This window comes from Pinus tabuliformis, chromosome 8 (assembly GCF_031772625.1).
Source record: "Pinus tabuliformis cultivar Carrire ecotype Pingquan chromosome 8, CPIR1, whole genome shotgun sequence".
Lineage (NCBI taxonomy): Eukaryota > Viridiplantae > Streptophyta > Pinopsida > Pinales > Pinaceae > Pinus > Pinus tabuliformis.
Window position 1 is genome coordinate 1,883,688,965 of NC_142294.1, and position 21,631 is coordinate 1,883,710,595.

The following is a 21,631-nucleotide window of genomic DNA, read 5'->3' on the forward strand; positions in this document are numbered from 1 at the left end:
CAGCTCCTAGAGCTTTGAGGAGTTTAAGGCCTAACAGCAGAGCCTCATACTCTGCCATGTTATTTGTGCATTTGAAATTCAGTCTATAGGCATGGCCTTGTGCATGATTATTATGCGTATTGTGAATCCAGACACCTGCCCCTGCTCCTAACTTGTTGACAGAGCCATCAAACTCTAAATACCATGTGATTTCTAGCTTGTGGTTAGTGCTAAGAGTTTCAGCTGTTTTAGGGTTGGGTAGATTTGCAATTTCTGTTTGGGGATGTTCTTGTAACATGCTGGTTGCGTTAACTGTTGTGACAGTTTCATGGGTATATGCAACCGACTCTTCGTTGATGTGTGCTTGCTGCTCTAGAGCGAAGGGCTCATTATCAATTGAAGAATTTGTATCATCATTAAACAAAATAAAGGAATCCATATCAGAGTGGATTGAGTAAATGGGAAAAATTTCAGGCTTGCTCTCACTACTCACCACATATTTCATGATCGTTTCTCTATACAGTCTCTTTGGTTGCCCAAAGACTGAAATGGTGGCATAGGAAAGGTCTAATTGAAGGGATCCTTGGAGCTTTGCTCCCCATGACCTTGACAGGAGCATACCGTATTTTGGTGGAATGTCAGCAACCACTACATCCATGAGGATGGTCTTATTTGGATATTGAACTAAGGAGACACACAAGTCTTTGATGAGGCCTAGACATTTCACTTGACTTGAGTCAAATGAGTATAAATCTTTGTAAGGTCTTGTAACATCAAGATTCAGTTTTTCCATAACTACTTTGGACATAAGATTGTGCGATGCCCCAGAATCGAACATAGTGTTGTGTAAGACTTTGTCATGTATGTGCAAGCTGATATAAAAGGGAGGGACAGGTCCATGTGTTGATTTCCCATTAACCTCTGGGCCAAACAGCAGTTCTGGGGTGTCATCTAAAACATTTACATCATCCTTAACCTCTGGCATTTGAAGTGATCTTTGAATTTGTTGCCTATATACATTGTGTTTGGCAAGTTCTGAGAGGGGAATGGATATCTTCAACTTAGCTATTTCTGCCTCTAAATTAAATGGCTTTTCCAATGGAGTTTTGGTGTTGATAATGGCAGTTTTTTCTGTTTCATTTGAATTATGTGCAATTTGCTCTTGTTTATCAGCGTTATGAGGACTGATTGCTTGCGGTTTTTCAATTTCAGGAAAGTTTTTTGGAACACTGTTCGAGCTTTCTTTCGAGAAAGAAGGTGGAAAAGGCTGATCTTTGGAAGGCTGCAGGTCTGTTATGTCTTCTACAGTCACTTGATGTGGGTTTGGGAGAGGTATATCAGCTAGTTCTGTCATGACAGCCTTGCCTTTAATCTTGTTGGGCTGTTTGCCATCCTTTGTTTTGCTAGGTTCGGAAATATTAATGGTCCTAGTTCTCAGCTTATATTGTTTGTGTACTTCATACACAGCAGTATCGTAACCTCGTTTAAAATCAAAAGACTCGCCAGATTTAGTCTGAAACTGATTACAGTCACGTTCGTTTTGGTCTTCTTGGCTCAGAAATTTTTTATGCTCACCCTTTATATCCATCAAGTTCATGTGAGTGTCCTCTATGGGTTCACTAGAAGTAGATCCTTCAACATAGTTATCTTGAAAAGGGGATCTTATATCATGGTCTTGGTTAGACCTACCAGCATTTGTGTTCTACGTTTTCCTAAAATTTGGGTTCCTTATGGTATTAGACTGTTGTCCTTCCCATGATGCTTTTCTCTCAACATTTTCTACTCTCTCTCCCAGCCTTTGTAGGCCACTAATAATAGCATCAAGCTTTTGATCAAAGGCTGAGGGTTCTTCCTTAAAGGTGGTTCTTCTTTCCATTCTAGCTCTGTTTCTCTTGGCAATTAAGTTGGCTTCTACGCTGACAGCAACGTTTTGCATGTCTGCAAGGGTCTGAGGAGCTCTTTCTTTTAGCTGGTATGCCATATCCGGGTCGAATCCATCAGGAAATTTATACAAGGCCAGATCAGGGGGAGGCCTTAGGTTCTGTGGTATTGCGTTATATACATTATTGAATCTTGCACAGTACTCCAAAACAGTCTCTTGAGGACCTCTTTTAATTGTATCATATTCGGCTAGTATGTGCAAGGGGTCTTTCTGTTTCTCCCATCTGTTGGTAAAGGATTGCTAAAGCTCATCTGGGGTGGTTATGGAATTTGCAGCAAGTGATCTGAACCAAGTTCTTACATCACCTGTTAAACTTTGAACAAAAATTCTCATTCTCACGCTATCCTCGTCTATCTCGTAGTTTTCAAAATAGTCTTGCATTTTTTTAGTGTGCTGAAGGGCAGTAAAAGGACCAGTACTATCAAAATATGTGGTTTTAGATTGGTACTCTTGAGGTAAAGCCCCAGGATTAGCAGGCAGTTGCAGGGGTGCATATCTATTGGCCATATTGGCAGGGATAAGTGGAACAACGGGGATAAATGGAACAATTGGGACGACAGGGATAACTGGGATAACATGAACAGCAGTAGTTGTGGTATTTGCAACGAATGGAGGTGTGGAAGGAGTGCTTTGAGATGTGGATGATGAACACAGGGAAACAGGGGTAGACCGGAATAAAACCTTGACAGGAGTTGGAACAGAGCTAGGGTAAGCTGTTTCAAGACTCAAATCAGCAAAATTTTCCTGTCTTTCTTGCTTCCTAAGGATTTTTGGGATTAAGTTCAGGTTCTCAAAAACAGCTGGAGGGTCTGGATCTGGATTTGACCTTGTGTATCGTGGATTTTTCTTAGGAGCCAGCTTCCGAATTTGTTTTTTGGTATTTTTCTGGGAAATTTTTGTAATTAGCAAGGAACTGATCAGATTTTTTGAATAATTGTGTATAGCTTAAAACTAGCATGAAGATTGACTAAAGCAGCTTTTATCTACTCCTGTAAATGTAAAACAAGAACAGTTTCAAAGGCTTCCTGGCTGACATTCAGGCTTCATCTGTAGTTTTAAGGGATATATAGCAATTAGAAAGTCGATTTTTCCTGTGGATTTTTACAACCTTCTTCATGAAATTAACCGAGGAAAGTTCCCCAGCGGACTCACCAGCCATTATGTTATCACTCAGGTTGTCCCTCAAGTTGTAAAAAGGGATACGGCCAAGGTAACCACAGACCAACTTTGGACTACAGGTTCTAGCCAACCTGCAATCAGAGAGGGCTCTCTCTTTCTGATTTAGATTTGTTAAAAATGATTTTAGGCTAGGTATTGGGTTTGAGGGGTTTTTGTTTTGGTTTTGGTGGGAAGATTGATGTCTTCAAGTAGAGAGGCTAAGCATAGTCTTATAAGTTTCAAACCATTGGGCATGGAGTCGAGGAGGAAAGATCGGTGGTGCATTTTCTTGGTCACAGGAAATATATGTGGAGCAAGGTAGCTGCACATGAAACAATGTTTCAGGTTTAAAGGATGGAATGATTGCTAAGGAATGAGAGGCAATCAAGAATCTCTCTTTCAGCTTAACAGAGGGAAGTAACAGAGCTTTACCCAGGGGCAAGAAAGAATCCCTAGATAATTGGCCAACATAGGGGAATTAGGGTAAATATGAGCCAGAAGGAATTCATATTCATTACCAATTCATTCAGATGAAAACGTATAGAAACAGCAGAAATTGAGCATAGAGTGTTGTAAACAACTTCTAAGCTAATCTTTCTTTCTGCTATTCAGATAGTGGTTAACAATAAAACAGAGGTAAGATGCACTTATTGTTCCAGGTTGCAGCACAAGAATTCCACATTTAGTCTCCAGAAATCTTTAACAACACATCACGCCGTCATACTCCAACTCTTCAGCAGTCTTTGATTATAGAAAAAATCTCAGGTATACAGTGCGAGTCTCTAGTGAGAGTTATCAATCGACCCACTCTTGAAACAATACAGTGGGTCGTATATATAGAAAAAAAACTTTTCAAAACTGCTTATTTACAGTTTGACCTAAACAGGTATGAAAGAAAAGATGATTACTTTAACCTAATCCTATCAGAAATAAATGCGTGAAAATATCTCAGGCTGCGCTGAGGGCAGTCGTATCAAAACTGAGTAAATTATGTTGTCCTCGGTGGCTTGGTGCAGTGTTTTCTGAAATAAATGAGCATGGGTCTCTGCTTCTTTGCTGTCCGGTGGCTTTGAATGCTTTAATTGTGATTTGAAGGCAAGGATCGGCTTACGCCTCTTGACTTGACTTTCTGGGAACTCATTAATGCTCAAGTGCTTTGAGCCCCTAAAAAATCTTGACTGATACTCTTTGGCTCTTCTTCTTCCTCTGATACTCTTTGACAATAAACTGGGTTGCTGCTCTGATGTGCTATGCATTAAATCAACATTTAATGGCCACTGTTCGACCCTCGGTTTCTTTCAAAACTGTCTTCTGCTCCTTTCTGAGTGCTTCGCAAAGAAAAACGGGTCATTCAGCGCCTTTCGGGCTTGCTGGGGGTTGCGTGATGAAAAGATTCCCCATTCTGGCTTAATTTATCGAGCGATGGCGCAAATCGCGCATCAAAAACTGCCTCAGAAACTGATTCCGGGGCTCCAAAGTGCGATTTTCGCCCTTCGCGCCAAAATTGCTGATGACGTCAACATGGTGGGACCTTGTACGGCGGATGACGTGGGAGGATGACATCAGCATGATGACATCATCATGTACGGAGGTGACGTGGCAGTATGACAGGGGACACGGTGGCAGGACACGTGGCAGGGTGACTTGGCGGTACGGTGGCAAGAGGCCACGCAGGCAGATGACTAGGCAAGGGGGTGACGCAAGCGGGTGACGTCACTGGGTAGGAGGCGGTTTCCGGTTTTGGGGCACACCGCCTTTGAACAGAGGTGGTTTTGGGGAAGGGGGCTCCGCCACAGCCCAGAAGGCGACGCGTGGCGGGAGTACGGCAGGAATACCGTCCATCTTCCGGACGCTAACCTTCGGGCGGCTTGGAGATGGGAAGGCCCGCCCACTGTAGATTTGTGGGGCGGGCGATCTGACGACTGGCAGCGAAGGTGAGGTGGCGGAGGGATAAAGGGCGGGAATATACACAGAATATTTCGATTTTAATAATGCGCGGCGGTGGGTTAAAACTTAGGGAACGACGGAGTTTGAGGGTTGTATGGGTTTAATGAGCGCGGATAAATGTTTTTATGAAAAAAACTTAGGGTAAGGGAGCCAAAAGTGGGTTTTTTAAGGGTTTTTAGGGCTAGGGGAGAGGTTGTTAGCATGACCAGGTGTCATCTAACTCCTGCTATGACACGGATGGGCTAAAAACAGCCCCTGATAGACCATTTTTTCCCTGACTTAGAAGAAATATGGCTATAGTGCCAGGGAGGGGATATTTAATATTTTTGGGATTTATATACATAGTTTTAGCAAGGGAAGGGGATACAGATTAGGGATTTAGATAATACAGTCAGTAGTTAATATGTAGATGACCAGAAAGCGCTAAGTTAAGGGTCCTTAGGCTAATTTTGGGGAAAAGAACTTGTAAAGAAATAAAATCCTTGAGCGAAGCAGACTTTCACCAAGGCAGCTGATATGGAAAATGATGGAACTAAGAGGAATCAAGCAGATCTTGACCTCTTTGGGGAAGTTAGTTAGTGACTTGGGAAATGAGAAGAAGGGGAAGTTAGTTATGTCTAGCTCGAGCTCCTCCAGATAAAAACCTGCCTGATAACTGTGATCTGAAAAGACAAAAACACTTTGTAACACAAAATTGATCATAAATCATCATTCTGCAACCTCACAGCTACCTACCCGGCCTACTTACCTAACATTTTTTCTTCTTTTGATTTGGGTGCACTTAGATTTGCAGACCCAGATTTACAATTTTTCTTTTGAATGTTTCCTATCTAGATCTACACTTATTTCTGCCAAGGGCCCAGATTAAGCAGTTGGGTCCCTTTGATTCTCTACCTATCTACAAATCTGCCAAGATTAAGCTGTTTGGACAGATACATTCTCTATATTCTAAAACAGGAAATTGAAACCTAGGGAGGCCAAGATTAAACTGTTTAGCCTTCCCTTAACTGAAATGAACTCTTCAAAATGGAATGACTCATCAAAATTGGAATACAGCAGTGGCATGTGGACTAGCACACTTCATGGCATCTTGTGGAAATATGGAACACTGCAGCCTGCAAAGTACGACATATTTGGCATGTAAAAATGTCAATCATGAAAGATGAAACCCTGTTGCAACAGGAGGCTAACACAACCAAAGGAACTTGAGAAGATAGATTTTGAACTAAAGGAGGAAGAATCAAACTCTACAGCAGAGGAGGAATCAGAGGATGAAGAGCTACAAACTCCAGGTGTAAGAAGATCAATTCGAGAAAGAAGGCAGCGAGAAAGGTATAGTCCATCTACTTTTTGTTCAATTTTTTTCTTTATTTATTACTGATGATGATCCCATAACTGTGAAGGAAGCAGTAGATTCAAAGGATGGAAAATTTTGGAAAGAGGCCATGGTTGATGAAATGGCATCTTTGCACAAAAATGAGACCTGGGATCTGGTGGAGTTGCCAACTGTAAGGAAACCCATATGCAGCAAATGGGTGTTCAAGAAGAATACAAATGCAGAAGGAAAGGTGGAGAAATACAAAGCTCGGTTGGTAGCAAAAGGTTATTTCCAGGTGCCAGGAATTGATTTTGGTGATATTTTTTCTCCGGTTGCCAAGGTAACTTCTATTAGATTACTTTTATCTGTTGTTGTTGCTTTTAATTTTGAGGTAGAATAGATGGATGTGAAGATAATATTTCTTCATGGGGATCTAGAAGAGGAGATCTACATGAAGAAACCTGAAGGCGTTACGGTGAAGGGTAAGAAAGAACTGGTATACAAGTTAAAGAAGTCTTTGTACCAATGTTATCGGGAAAACTAGTGTCCATTCAGAGGTGCTAGTCCCACTAAGACGGGTAGCTATCTTAGAAACAAACAAACTAAAGTCACTTGTGTTTCCCTTTATGAGAAATAGATGAGAGAGAAGCAGAGAGTACCAACCTCAGTCTTTCGCTTAGTTCCTTACTTGTTTCCTCTCCCCTTTGACAGAGCTTTGCCACTCTTTCCTTATTTGTCCCGCTTCAAAGAACACCTGTAGAGTCAAAGAAGCATAATACCATCAAAGCATAGAGATCTATAACCATAAACAATATAGGATCAGATATATATTAACCATACAAATGCATATATCAATACAAGATTCATAGATATACAAGAATATGGAGGAAAACTCAAATAGCTTTATTGATAGAAGTAGTAGAAGAGAGGATTACAACCCATTGATCTGACCCAGCGCCATCCTCCCAGCATGAAAGCCCTATTCACCTCATGAAAAGATAGATCACCCAACATTATGATGTTCCACAGAGAAACCAACAGCGTTACAGCACTTCCTTACAAGATACAAAATTCCAACCTCTGGATATCTGGGATGAGGGATCCATATATAGATATTTGCAAGTGGGTGAGTCAGCTTCTGGGTTTTTGATTAGTTTCATTTCTCTAATAGTTCTTGGTTCCACGCGGAGATTTCATGATCTCTTACTCATCCTTGGGCGAATTCAAAGAGGCACGTGCCAAATGGGCAGTTTCTAGAAGATTCTTTGGGTTTCCACCTAGCCAGTTGCCTTTGCCATTTGTCTGCTTTCGCTCATCGCACCCTACAGAAGGGATTTTCAGTATGCATCGCACTTTCTGCATGTAGTAGGTGAGATGCATCGCACCCTTAGCACTGAGCAGTCTGTATGGTCTAGTTTTGACCAGTTCTGAGTAGTTTTTCAGGGAGAACTTCTAGGAGATGATGTAATCAGCTGACCTTGTTCCTTTAGGATATGAAACAACACTTTTAGGGGCTTAGAAGCCCTTGTTTTATGGACATATGAGATTGGGGTTGCAGTGCCCAAATATGTCTATAACAGTTGCCCCCTAAAGCATGAGGTCGTAAATTTTCTGATGTCGGGTGAAATGCTTTATCATGAGGATCCGAGGTTTTTCGAACTGGAAGGTGACCTGTAATAAGATACAATACAATACATTATCTTCATAATATTTTCATGATCTAGCTAAGGCGGGCATTCCCATTCTCAGCTTTATAAATTCATTTTCACGTACATTAGACAAACAATCGTCTGTATGGTAGATTGATGATTCTGGTAGAGCCATCATCCCTTAGCTTGGATGATTATTTGTGCAGTTATGATGTACATTTGATGTCTTTATTTTCCTGAATATATCGCAACCCGGATGGATGAAACTAGATCTGGGGTCTTCAAACTCATTCAATCTTCGCCCGAAGTACAAGTCAATCCATGTGAAAGGATGTTTTGATGTCGAACATGGAAAGACATCGCCTGATTACCAACCAATGATGTAAGCTGTTAACAGGCGCGAGAGGAATCACCGGTAATGATGATGACCCTCAAGGTACGGCAGTACAATTCACGTGGTGCAAATACATGAGTCAATGTCGAACACCACACAAAATCTTCTGGTCGAAGGCCATTGATGTAAACCTGTTGCCGGAAGTGAGAAACTTGCCATTGAGGCATGCAAGCTTCAAAGTACTGAAAGGGTTGTTCCTAAGTCAACTTCTTGGATAATAAGCTGATGTCGACAAGAAGTGACCCGTCATAGGAAGGCCTTACTGAATCCCACATCTACGACACGAAATGGAGCCAATGATTTTGTGGAGGTGAAAACAATCTTATGATACAAGGTTCAGGGTGGCGGTCATGAAAGAATGAAGTGTGAAGGTATTGCAGTGAATGAGATGTAAGCTGGGTTGGTGAATTCTTTGAGTGACTTCTCTTGAACATATCGGCGACACTAAAATGGATTGGCAGTGTTAACCCCAAAAATGGATGGTAAGGAAGACCAATGGTGATATGACTAGTGAACGGAATAACCCAACTCGACTCAATCATGGTGATGGAGTGAAAGTGTCATGTTCAAGAGCGACCCGCTACAAATAAATTTTCTTTAAGTTTTCTTCCCAATTTTTCCCCAGTCATTGCTGACCAGTACCTCTTTATTTTTGTCAAGCTTGAGGAGGATAACATATGCTTGTTCTATAATTTTCCCTTCAGGCAAACTCGTCGCTATCTTTTAACGAGCCTAGCGACAGTAAAACTCGCTCTTGTCTGCATGGACAAGTTTGTCACTATTGTTTTAATGAGTTTAACGATAAAGATAACTCGGTCCTTTTCAATTTTAAAGAGTCTAAGAGACGGAAAGGCAACTCCAGTAGTCCTTTTTCGTACTATAATCCCTTAAGTCCGAAAATGTATAAAATAATACGAAAGGGATGAATTTTCAATAGTTTTAACGAGCCGAACAAGAAAAGCGATCGATATTTTTGTGTAATGATCCCTCAGGTCCAAAAAGATTAAAATCTAGAGGAGGGACGACACTTCCAATCACTTTAACGAGCTGGAGAGGCCAATTTCTCGACAATCCTTTCATATTTTACGAGTCAGATGAAAAGAGCTTAAAGGAGACTCGTTTTTTGAGGAACGAGTGATGTTTTCGGATAGCAGCTGGTTCCAAGTAAGGTTTGGAACTTTTTCAATCACGGCAGTGTAAAGAAGATGGCTAATAGAATCACTCATCGTAGTTGTTCCTAAAAAGGGGTAAACAATCAAATGGAGGTGTATGATCAGCTAAAAAAGGAGTGGAAGTGATGGTAAGAACACGACCAAGGCTCAAAAGCTGATGATTATGAGATTGCAATGGTTATTTACTGAAGGATGGGTTCATTTTTTAATGAGCTTAAACTTTGGGGGAACATTTGCTCATCGCTAGGTTTATTTTTTAACAAGCTTGAACTTCGCGTAACACTACTCATGCCAGTCGTATAATAAGGATGTCTCATCGATATGTTCATTTTTTAGGGAGCTTTCCCCATTCGAAACTTTGCTCCGGAGCCTTGTGTTATGCAAGCTAGGAATGACCAACCTACGAGTTTAAAGGGTTAAGAATCTACAAACTAAGAAAATAAATGGTCGCTTTTCACTTGCATGCAAAAAGGTTTTCATGCCCCCAGGTATAAAGAAGTAGAGTTTCTAGGTCACCATACAGAAGTTCTTGCATTAGCAAGATTGTTCCACCTACGTAGCAAACAAAAAACTTCCTTGGCTCTGTCCATCGAAATGGACGAAGGTGATTCCAGTTCCAATCACCTAACCTTTGAAGTGGGAATCCTATTCTAATCTAATCCCATTTTCCTAAACAGACGGGTGTGTCAGACTAGTCATATTCGTATGCGGAAACCTACCTTATAACTGGGGTTTTCCTGCCAAAGCAGACTAGGGCGCATGCCTCCTGGGTTTAGTCACATTCACCGAATCACTCGTGCTCATCAAGTGGATTGACAAGAGATTGATGAGACATTCCTTGTGCAAAAAGACCAGTTAGGGATAGCACTTGACTATTACCTATGTTTGAACCGGGGAATGAAAGTTGGTCTACGAGTTGGACCAATCTGCCTTCATGTGGAAAACACATCACTGGAAAAAGTGAGGAAACAATAGCTCCCATGCTATAACTGTAGTCACGCCAAAGCAGTAGATTGTAATCTAATGGCCCTTGGACTACGATCACGTTCAGATAAACGGTTTTCCTTCTCAAAGTTATAGGAAAACTTGGAAGGATACCTAATGGTTGACTAGTTCCTTTGTTGAAGCCTCATAGATTTTGAATCTCAGGCAGAAGCGATGGTGAACCAAGCGCTTTCCAAGAAGTTGAGGAAAGGATACTCACAGAAGCCCCTTCATCTATGATAGTACCAACCATGATCATTCTGTAAGCTTGTACTATGATTCGGAATGGTACATTAGATGGTAGACGGGGTCTGCCTAGTAGATTCCAATCGAAGGAAACAACTAGATTGCTTGGAGGAGGGACCGAATAAACGGCCAGGTAAATCTCTAACAAACTTCCTTCCTGCGATAAAGGAATGGATAGATTGCCCCCATGTTCATCGGATTCTATGTTGACGAAAAGAATTTGAACGGTGTCATTCTCATTCTCTTTGGTGACTGTATCATCTGAAGGTAGACCTTCTGAAGGGTCGACTGCCGTCTCGACCTGTTGACTTTGGTCCTGTGTGGACTTAGAGGGTTTATCTTCAATGATAGATGCTTCGACTGACCACAATGGTGTGTCAGTCGGATTTTCAACTAGTGATGGACTCGGCAAGAGTTTCTTGTATCCAGGAAGAAGCCATAGCAGTGAAGCAGGACGGTTATCCAAGACTCTTTTAGCTTCACATAGGAAGGGACAACGGTGGATGACATGATCGCCTTCACACAGTCTACAAGGAATTTTAGATCTGCCTTTTTGTCCATTGACTTCATTTTCACTAGTTGACAGTGTACTTTCAACATGATCATAAGAGGTTGAGGACACTGAATTGTGCAAGCGGGGAGACCAGTCCCTTAAGATTCGTGGGATGCAAGGACAATCTCGATGATAGTGGTCTCCCTTGCAAATGACACATGGAGATTTAGGTTTGGATTGTGCAGTGTGTAGATTTTCGCCAGACGATTTATGGTTGCCCCCTTTTGCCATTAGCTTCTTCTTCTTCTTCTCCTTCCCTTTCTTCTTCTTCTCAGTTACTTAGTTTTTAGTTTTACTAGCTTCACCAAGCGAAGAGGAAGAAGGAGAGGGAGAAACAAACGAAGTAGAAGGTTGGGGGATAAGTCTAGTATCATCCAGTTACTGACTTGATTGCTTAGGAATCACGGTGTTTTGAACGACAGAGGTCGAGAAAAGCCATACTGGCAGGCAAATTGTCAGTCCTAGAAGGGACAATGTGGCCATATGAGGTGCACCAACATCTCCCCAAGAGGAGAAGGGACTAGGATTCCCCCCAAGGGGAAATCCTTGATTGGTGGACTCCATTTTCTCAACCTAAGACCAATGAGGGAACAGTGATTTTATTCTGAATAAAATAAATTTTATGACGCTTTGACACAACTTGCTTTTTCAATTTTTAAGAGTCGAGAAAAAGCTAAAGATGACTCTAGTCGCCTTCGATTTTTAATGAGCCCGAAGTGACAAGTGATCAGATGGACCTTTTCTTTTAAGGAGTCTGAAAAGGAACGAAATTGACTACTCTGGAAATCTAGACAAAGGGATTACCAAACCAATTGCAAAACTGCAGAATACTTTTTATGGTACGGCGGTCAATCTTCCCGAATGCTGTGTTCAATGCATTGTGATCGATAGGGCGGCAGACACGGCTTCCTAAGGATAAAGGATATAGCCTATTGTGGTCTCCCAATATATACTCAACGGTACATGGGAGCACAAGTCCGTACTGGCACTTGTCGTCTCAAAGAGGAGGAATCACCCAACCTACGATGAAAGTGATAGTTACCAGGTTTTACGACGCCAGAATACGTCTCTAGCCTAGACTTCTAAATGTTGTGCGTTAGGTTCCAAAGCGTTTTTATGTTCATTGAAATTTATTTTACAGTTGATCTTTTTTAAAAATTTTGCCTTTAAGGTTCACCATGTGATGTAGATATACAATTCCTAAATATGCAATCTAAGATGATAAACAGTTGTTTATTTTTCTTTTTGCAATGAAAATCCTAGCTACTAAGGAAAGAGAAGTGAAATTCTTTCAACATAGAGCAGAGAGCACACACTAAGATGCAATGTCCTAAATCAATCTCCACAAGCAGTCTAAATGCACATGCACACACATGTATTTGTTTTCCACTTTCTTAATGTGTGAATGACAAAAAGAATGCTAAGTACAGATCTGAACTATTTTTCTTTCAAAGCGACAGTACTAACAATTTTCTTTTCAAAAAACGAAAGGAAGACTAAGCCGACACTTTGTGATTTCGAATTTAAAATTTCTTTCGACACTTGAAGTACTATTAATTCAAATCAAATACAATGGCAAAAGTGTAATAGACTATCAAAAAGAGGAATATTCTTTTCTTTACCTGAAAACGACACTTGCGACACTTTCAAATCAAAAGACGATAGTTCGACTAAGCTACTGTTTGCAAAGGAGAACTGTAAATGACAATAAATATATAAAAACATTCACAATTCTTTGAACTATGGAGGTTGAATAATGCAAAGGAAGGGAGTTTCAACAGTGGTATATTGATCACAGACAGCAAAACTACTGAATAAAGCTGAAGACAATGAAGAGAACCAAAATCTGGAGGCATAAATAGTCTTACCTAATCATCGCACCTGTAACACAGAGAAACAGGGATGCATCTCACCTGCAGCACACGGGAGGTGCGATGCATCCAGACTGCCAGTGAGAGATAGTGCGATGGTCTAGGGACGAGATTGGGCTTGGTTTTTTGCTCATAGTTTATAGCTTAGTTCAGGGATTTAGGATGAGCTAATGATAGGCAGTAAACACAAAGCATAGGGGCTGATCTAATGTGGTTACTTGAGCTACCACCAGGGAACTTAAGATGTTTGCAAGTCATATGTTCAGTTCAATAACTAACCCGGAGATTGACTGAAGCAACGTTGATCTACTTTGCAGTTGCATAGCAAAAGCAATTCGAAGGCTAGCTGGCTTAAATTCAGGCTCCGTCTGTAGTTTATAAAGCAAACAAATATAAACAAGCAAACAAGTTATTCGCTATGTTAGTTTCATTCTTTGCAGCCTTCCTCCAGTGATCAAACATGCTCTTACAAAGTGATTTTAAGGTGTCACGGTCAAATTTTGTCATTTCAGTGAGTCTTCAAGCAAAATTTGGTCACTAGGCATTAGGTCTAGGGTTTGCTTTTACTCTTGTCCAAATGTCGGTCCATGTCACCATTCAACTGAGTGTACCATCATTCAGAGGGTTGTCATCATCATGTCAGGTTTCAATGAGTCATTTTACACCTTGTTCATACTTCAGTTGAGCCTAGGTAAAGTTCATTTCCCTCTTCTAGGGTTTTGAAGGTAATTTCTCTTGGATGGTTAAATCATCAACAAAACTTGTATCCTGATGTTCATACACCTTCCCCTATCCTTAATGTACCTTATTAAACACTTCCCATCACTGATATCCCTCAAATTCCTCATGTTCGCACAAACCCTAGTTTCTTGCTACAACTTGACAATTTTCTAGGCTAGGCCTGTGTTTTTCCCTTTTGGACCTCTTCCCCTCACTCAATTTCTGAAATTCTACTTTCCTATACTTCCTAACATCCCTCCCTACTTCCCAAAATTTTCTCAAGAATTTAGAAGCCCCTTATCCCCTTCATTTCGCTTCATTTCAACAAACCCCCTCTTCCACACATCGGGATAGGTTTTACGCCAATGATGTTTTTGAGAAATAAAAGATGAATTTGGGAACACTGGGAGAGGTTTCTGTCCAAAACAGGCCAAGGAAGAAAAACCTCCTTCAATTTTTACACAGGTGTCATGGTTTAAGAGAAATGTCAAAAATACAGTTGCCTCGGGAGAATTGATGCACCTCTGAAGTGACCTTGGGAAAATCAAGTTTTCTCCTAGCTTGGTTGGCCAAATGGCTTGTTTTATGATTCAAATGATAACTAGACACAAATATCTTTCCAATGAGCTATCATGCACTCACTTTGGAGTTGAGGAAGACCTTCAAAAGTTGACTGCGACAGCACTCTGCCTTTAGGCAGCCTCATTTTGCACATTTTGACCAGTCTTGGGAGATTTGATTTTTGACAAAGAAAATGAACTCCAAATTGAAAAATTCTAGTTGGGTTGGAAATCACGCTCAATAACCTTTCTAACGAGCTATCCCGTGCTCAATTTGGACACTAGGAAGGCCTCCAAAAGGCTCCTGTAAAAAGTGTTACACGTTGGGTTTGGTGGCGCGACGCATTGGGCAACTGGCGCGGTGCACATAACTAGTGCGGCACATTGGGCTGTGATTTCCAGTGCAAATTTACACGAGTGCGGCACACATAACTAGCACAGTGTGTTGGGTTTGATGCGCAGCGCATAGAGCTTCCAAGCCCATTTTGCTTGAAAACTTTCTCAAATCGCCCGAAACCTCCAATGACCAAGTAAGTGCAGTTCTCCTCTTGGCTAGTGAAAGAGTTTGTTATAGAATTTATGGTGGATTGTGTCACAAAATCAAACCCTAAATTTTTTCCATTTCCCAAGAAATTTTTGTCTAGGGTTTGCATTGTTGTTTTGGTATTCTCCCATTTCTTCATTTTTCCACTCCTTCACTCATTTTCTCACCTTATTCCCCATTCCCTAATTCCCATATTCCCAAAATCATCTACCCCTTTTCCCAATTCCCATTTCCTAAATCCTAAATATAAATTCCCAAACCCTAGTTGTTATCCCTAAAATTCCCATATCACTCCCTAATCCCCTGTTTCCCTAGATAAACCCTATCCTAACAGTCCAAAAATCCCTCATTTTTCCCTCCCTCTACAATCCCTCATATCATTTTTCCCTTGGTGGCCGAAAATCAAGAAACACCATAAAATTCCTATTCCTCATCAAGACAGCTCACCCACTAACAAAGATTGAGTCTATCCCTCATATGATCATGAAGAGGAGACACACAGTGACTCACCTACAGAGGAAGGCCAACAAGGAGAAGACATTGTTGAGACATATGGCATATCATTACATGGCGAGAAACAAAGTCTACAAGGCGAGAATCAAGAGCTTAAAAGCAAAATTGAAGAAGGCACCAAAGAGGCGAAAGGAGCATGAAGGACTTCAGATATTGGCTTAGGCTTCCTTGGCCCAACATAGCTCTTGATAGAGAAGACTCAGCCCAAATTTCAAAAAATTTGGAGCAATTTTTGCATTTTGGAAATTTTTTTGCATAAAAAACAGGAATTTCTGCCCTATGCGCCGCGCCACGTGGCGCTCGCTTTTGCTAGGAGGCTCCAAATCACAAAAAATTAGTATTTTTGGATTTTTCATGAAAAATTATACTTGCTTACTTATGGCCAAGAAATTTGGGCAGGTTTTGAGCCCTCAAAAGGGTCAAAAACACTCAAAAAATGACCTTACTGCCCCTATTTTGACACATAGGAAGCAGCCTTGGGAGAACTGAGTTTTGGAGGGGCAAATTGATGCCAAATTGAAAAATTATACTTGGGTTGGAAAGTAGACAAGTAGACCTTTCCAACAAGAACACTTGGAGCCAATTTTAACACCAAGAAGGCCCCCAAAAGTGGGTCCAAACAGGCACTACGCATAGAGAATCAGGCGCGCCGCATAAAGGAAAAATTTCCAGTTTGACCAAGTATTACTCTATTTTTCACCCAGCTTTGGCCAGTTTGACTTTTTCACCTTCTTAATGGCAAATTTGTGATGTAATTTAATGTACATTGATGGATCATGATGTAAATATGTCAAATTTTCACTTATGGAGGTAGATTCATTAGTTAAAATGTTGTTTGAAACTGAATGAATCAGTTCCCTTGTTTCTAGAGGCATGCTGTTCCACTGCCTGATTTCTAGTTCTCAGTTTAGAATTGGTTGAAATAGCACCTAAACATGTGAGCTCGACCCCTAGAGGTTAGGATGAGCTATGGTTTGTCTATATTATGTGATTTTTCAGTCATTAGCATGGTTGGACTTTTGAGAAAGCCTTGAGCTTCATTGTACACTCATATCAGCATTTTGGCTAAGGAATTGAGACCAGGGTTTGCAGCACTCTTTGGGATCCATGTGGCAATTTGTCTTGATACAGTGCTTTCTTTTTTAATTGTGAATTTTCTTATGTGTTATGTATGCCATTCTCTATCTTGTGTCTTCTTAACTAAACAAACAAGAGTGTAAGTAGAATCCATTGAAATTACAGTGCTCTACTTGAGGTTTGCTTTAGTTTCTTGATGTTTTTAGCTGTTTGGAGAGGATCCATGACTTTCCTTGCCCTCTTCAGCTCCTCACCTGTCTAATCCTTCCATCTCATTTGATTTTAAGTGCCATAAACAATTGCCTACCTTGCCCCATTGAGACCTCTGCAAGACTGAGCCTCATTCCCCGCACCTAAAATCTGCCTTTTCATCTGAGCCAACAAATCATCATTTTATTCAGTCAAACTCTTGCACACATATACCTAGCCTAAGATCGGTAGTTAAAGCAGTCATCTCAAGCCTTTAGTGATTATAATTTGCTGAGATTGACCCGGAGAGAGCCCTCTCCTGACCTAGTAGGGCTAGCTACCAAGCTGAGCGTAGTTTGATGTTGGCGCTGGATCCTACCTTTTCAGCCTGAGGAAAATCTAGGCACTAACATGCTCCCCAGTGGAGTCGCCATTTTGTTATCGGGAAAACTAGTGTCCATTCAGAGGTGCTAGTCCCACTAAGACAGGTAGCTATCTTAGAAACAAACAAACTAAAGTCACTTGTGTTTTCCTTTATGAGAAATAGATGAGAGAGAAGCAGAGAGTACCAACCTCAGTCTTTCGCTTAGCTCCTTGCTTGTTTCCTCTCCCCTTTGACAGAGCTTTGCCACTCTTTCCTTACTTGTCCCGCTTCAAAGAACACCTGTAGAGTCAAAGCAGCATAATACCATCAAAGCATAGAGATCTATAACCATAAACAATATAGGATCAGATATATATTAACCATACAAATGCATATATCAATACAAGATTCAGATATATACAAGAATATGGAGGAAAAGTCAAATAGCTTTATTGATAGAAGTAGTAGAAGAGAGGATTACAACCCATTGATCTGACCCAGCGCCATCCTCCCAGCATGAAAGCCCTCTTCACCTCATGAAAAGCTAGATCACCCAACACTATGATGTTCCACAGAGAAACCAACAGCACTTCCTTACAAGCTACAAAATTCCAGCCTCTGGATCTCTACGATGAGGGATCAATATATAGATATTTGCAAGTGGGTGAGTCAGCTACTGGGTTTTTTATTAGTGTCATTTCTCTGATAGTTCTTGGTTCCACTTGGAGACTTCATGATCTCTTACTCATCCCTGGGCAAATTCAGAAAGGCAGCTGTCAAATGGGCAGTTTCTAGAAGATTCTCTGGGTTTCCACCTAGCCAGTTGCCTCTGCCATTTGTCTGCTCTCGCTCATCACACCCTATAGAAGGGCTTTTCAGTATGCATCACACTTTCTACATGTAGTAAGTGAGATGCATCGCACCCTTAGCACTGAGCAGTATTTACGGTCCAGTTTTGATCAGTTCTGAGTACTTTTTCAGGGAGAACTTCTAGGAGATGATGTAATCAGCTGACCTTGTTCCTTTAGGGTATGAAACAACACTTTTAGGGGCTTAGAAGCCTTTGGTTTATGGACATATGAGATTGGGGTTGCAGTGCCCAAATATGTCTATAACAACCAAGGATGTGGTATCAGAAATTTGATACATTTATACGAGGACTTGGCTTCACCAAAAGCAAAGCAAATCATTGTGTGTATTTTAAATTAATTGGCGACTATGTTATTTATCTGGTCTTGTATGTGGATGATATGTTGTCGGTTGGAAATGACAATGAAATTATCTAGGATTTGAAGACCCATTTGTCCTCCAAATTCGACATGAAAGATCTTAGTGCTCCAAACTATACTTTGGGCATGGAAATTAAAAGAGATCAGACAAAGAGGAAGCTCTGGTTAAACCAGAGGAAGTATGTCAAGACAATATTGTAGAGGTTTAATATGAAGGATAGTAAACCGGTGAAGGTTCCTATTCCTGTAGGTGTAAATTTATCTGCTGAACAGTGTCCCAAGACACAAGAAGAGGAAGAGGACATGTCCCGTGTTCCATATGCAAGTGCAGTCGGTAGCCTAATGTATGCGATGGTATGTACGAGACCAGACATTGCACATGTAGTGGGAGTATTAAGCAGGTTTACGTCAAAACCAGAGAAGGAGCACTGGACAGCAGTGAAGCGGGTTTTCAGGTATTTGCGTGGCACTAGTGATTATGGTTTGTGTTACCAAGGAAGACCAGGATTGGACAGAGTGTTGGATATTCGTGGCTTTGTTGATGCAGACTGGGCTGGAGATCTAGATTAGAAAATATCTACAAGTGGGTATGTGTTTAACCTATTTGGAGGTGCAGTCAATTGGATGAGTAAGAAACAATCTATAATGGCACTATCAACTACAGAGGCAGAATACATGGCAGCCACTCATGCAAGCAAGGAAGCAGTTTGGTTGCAGAGATTGTGTTCAAGTATGAGGTTAGTACAGGGAGTTATAAGGATAAATTGTGATAGCCAAAGTGAAATATTCTTGGAAAAAAACCTTGCATATCATTCAAAGAAAAATCACATTGATGTTCAATATCACTTTGTAAGGGATATGATAGAAGAAAAAAAGGTGTTGTTGGTAAAGGTGGACACTTTGAAGAATACTGCAGATGCATTGACAAAATATGTGAGCTCTGAGAAGTTCTCTCAGTGTAGAGAAACAATGGGCGTTGCAGGGCTGGATAAATGACTAAGCTCTCTTATGGCCCCCTGTGGAAAGAAAAAAACAAGTGGGAGAATGTTGGGTTGTGTTATATTATTTCCATGACTAGCCCACGTAGTTAACTGGGGGGTTAGAAGGCGGGTGGAGCTCCCCCTTCGTTGAACTGATTGCATAGTGTGGGGAGTCATAGGGGGTTTAAGGGGTGCAGGTAACCCCACTCTATGGGGTTTGGAGCAGTGCCCCGAAAAATTTTGGTTTTGAACCCTATATTTGTTTGGGCGGACCTACCTATGGTTTTGTGCATGTTTTTCTCACATGTTTTTGGACGCGGTGGTTTTTGGTCCATGGTTTTGGACGCGATGGTTTTCGGTCCATGGTATTGGATGCTTCGGCATGTATAAATATGTATTGTAACATTGAAAGGAACATAATGAAAAATCAAGTTGGTAGTCCCGGTTTTGGGATCCAGGGGAAAATCTCTGTGTATATGTGTTTTATGTGTTATGCTCTCACATTGTTTTTTTCTGTGTTTTAGAATTCATATGCAGGTAATTTTTGTACAGGGTTAAAACCTACACATAGTTCTGCTCCAATTTCGAAGAGACCATAGATTCCACATTCAAAATGTCCAACTTTTTCTGATTTGGGGAAGTGTCAAACTCTTCAGTAAAGTTGATAGACGTGTGAGAAGATAAGCTTTCACTAGGAACATAGTTCTGCTCCAATTTGGGATAAGCCTCAGATTCCACATTTAAAGCATGTAACTTTTTTGGATTTTATTTTGGCTTTTCAAACAACTCAAACTCTTCAACAAATTCAAGAGATATGTCAGAAGCTATGCTTTTGATAGAAAAGTCGGGACCTGTTGGAAGGATATCTTGAATGACTTCTTCACAAAATTTCCGCACATTTGTACCAACTATAACGACTTTATTTTCAACATACTTCATTGTCTCTTGTAGTAAAATAGAAGAATTTTGATCCCACCATGGTGATATATATAGTTTAATATATAGTTTTCAACTTTGTATCTGCGCCATAGTTATTATATGGTTTTAAAATATGGTTTGGCACTTGAAAACTGCGCCACCATACTATTTAGGGTATAACATGTAGTTTGTTACTCAAAGGATCACCATGCACATATTAATGCACCCACATTAATTAACGTATGCACCTTTTAACCAATCAAACCCAAAAACTGAACTTTGACCTTTTTCATTGCGTTGATTTGACCACTTCCACTTGTTGAGCTATGTGAATGCCACATGGCCAGGAAGGCCCCTTTTTCACCCTTTTGCCATAAACTTCAACAACCAATTTCTCCTTCATCTGTAGGATAAATGTGAAACCAAAGACACTGTCGGATTCAGTGCGATGAGCTCTTCATCTTGCAACTATTTATGGGAACATCTGAGACCTTTGGACTTGGATAAGATTGAGGATCCTCCTAGATCATTGACTTAAAGAGGCTAAAATACCTTTTCTACTCGAAGTCTTGATCTTTTCATTGTGAAGTTTTAAAGACTTAAAAAATGTAGAACACCAATGCTACCATCACTAGCCTCTACACCCTCAATATTCACCATCAGAACATAGTTAGCAATATCCCCAGTGTTCTTGATATTGAAAATTTCTTGTTTGTTGGAGTATTGAAGGTAGATAGTTTTAGCCCATACCTGATTTGGCTCAGATAATGAAGCATAACATGAAACCATTGAAATTGGTTGATTTAAATCTATCTATAAGGCATCATAACGATAATCAAAACTAAGAAAAATCATTATTGCTAAAGAAAATATTCCTATATGTCATGAGGAAATGCCTTTTATAAGAAGAAATATTAAGGTCAGATATTGCACCTATTATCCATCTAAAATGTTTAAGGAATGGTTTCCAAATCTTGACAGAGTTAATAAATGCCTCAAGCCCATGGTGAAAAAGACAATTAGAAAAACAAAAAGAGAACCTCATCATGGGGAACACTTATAAATTCAAGTCCATTTTCACGAAATATCCATGTGACATTAGAGAGAATACCAACATGATCACCACTACACAATTCAAGTCTCAACCCATGCAGATTGGATCAAATCAAACACTTCTTATCGCCAACCAGCCATATGTTCAGTTTGTCAAACAATTCAAGGGAACTCACCTAAATTGACCACAATTTATGTATTTGTATATCTATTTATGAGTATGTGTATATCGTTGTTTATCTATGTGTGTATACATATCTATCTATCCATA

At 40.5% G+C, this 21,631-nt stretch overlaps 1 long non-coding RNA gene and 1 pseudogene across 3 annotated transcripts in view; both read right to left on the reverse strand.

Annotated features, from left to right (window-relative positions):
- LOC149243922 (uncharacterized) overlaps nt 1–20,355 on the reverse strand; it is a 38,731-nt pseudogene extending 18,376 nt beyond the window's left edge.
- The window catches only part of LOC149243921 (uncharacterized), a 109,856-nt gene that overhangs the window by 25,196 nt on the left and 63,029 nt on the right, over nt 1–21,631 (reverse strand). The window lies entirely within an intron of this gene.